The sequence below is a fragment of the Coregonus clupeaformis genome, unplaced genomic scaffold (genome assembly GCF_020615455.1).
Source record: "Coregonus clupeaformis isolate EN_2021a unplaced genomic scaffold, ASM2061545v1 scaf0062, whole genome shotgun sequence".
Classification (NCBI taxonomy): Eukaryota; Metazoa; Chordata; class Actinopteri; order Salmoniformes; family Salmonidae; genus Coregonus; species Coregonus clupeaformis.
Window position 1 is genome coordinate 223,521 of NW_025533517.1, and position 1,480 is coordinate 225,000.

Genomic DNA, 1,480 nt, shown 5'->3' on the forward strand with positions numbered 1-1,480 from the left:
AGAATATAGAACATGTAAATTATAGGGTCATAGAATATAGAACATGTAAATTATAGGGTCATAGAATATAGAACATGTGAATTATAGAGTCATAGGACATGTAAACTATAGGGTCATAGAATATAGAATATGTACATTATAGGGTCATAGAATATAGAACATGTAAATTATAGAGTCATAGAATATAGAACATGTAAATTATAGGTTCATAGAATATAGAACATGTCAATTATAGGGGTCATAGAAAATAGAACATGTAAATTATAGGGTCATAGAATATAGAACATGTGAATTATAGAGTCAGAGAATATAGAACATGTGAATTATAGAGTCATAGAATATAGAACATGTAAATTATAGAGTCATAGAATATAGAACATGTACATTATAGAGTCATAGAATATAGAACATGTAAATTATAGGGTCATAGAATATAGAAAATGTGAATTATAGAGTCATAGAATATAGAACATGTGAATTATAGGGTCATAGAATATAGAACATGTGAATTATAGAGTCATAGAATATAGAACATGTACATTATAGAGTCATAGAATATAGAACATGTAAATTATAGAGTCATAGAACATGTAAATTATAGAGTCATAGAATATAAAACATGTAAATTATAGAGTCATAGAATATAGAATATGTAAATTATAGAGTCATAGAATATAGAACATGTAAATTATAGGGTCATAGAATAAAGAATATGTAAATTATAGAGTCATAGAATATAGAACATGTAAATTATAGGGACATAGAATATAGAACATGTAAATTATAGAGTCATAGAATATAGAACATGTAAATTATAGGGTCATAGAATATAGAACATGTAAATTATAGGGTCATAGAATATAGAACATGTAAATTATAGAGTCATAGAATATAGAACATGTAAATTATAGGGTCATAGAATATAGAACATGTACATTATAGGGTCATAGAATATAGAACATGTAAATTATAGGGTCATAGAATATAGAACATGAAAATTATAGAGTCATAGAATATAGAACATGTAAATTATAGAGTCTGTATGCCTTCACACTAGTCCCCAAATTGGAAATAGTCATGTTATTAAATGAAATAATTAGTTGCATGTTTTTAAAATGTTTAAATATGCCTGGGTGTTAATGTAGAAGTGAAAGTAATCAAAAAGTAATTACGTTACTCATTTTGCGTAATCCAAAGGATTTACGTTACTGATTACTTTATTTTTCATGTAACTGTAATCCGCCCAACTCGGTTTGTGTGTGTGTATGTACGTACGTGTGTGTGTGTGTGTGTGTGTGTGTATGTACATGTGTGTGTCAGCCTTATTATGTATGTTTAATGGGGCTTGTGAGAGCATCTCTACCTTCAGTCCCACAACTAGACCTTATGACAGAAACATGACAGCCCAGGGAATCAGACATATTGGTCGTGTTTATATGAGAATATCTACACTACCAGTCAAAAGTTTGGACACACCTAC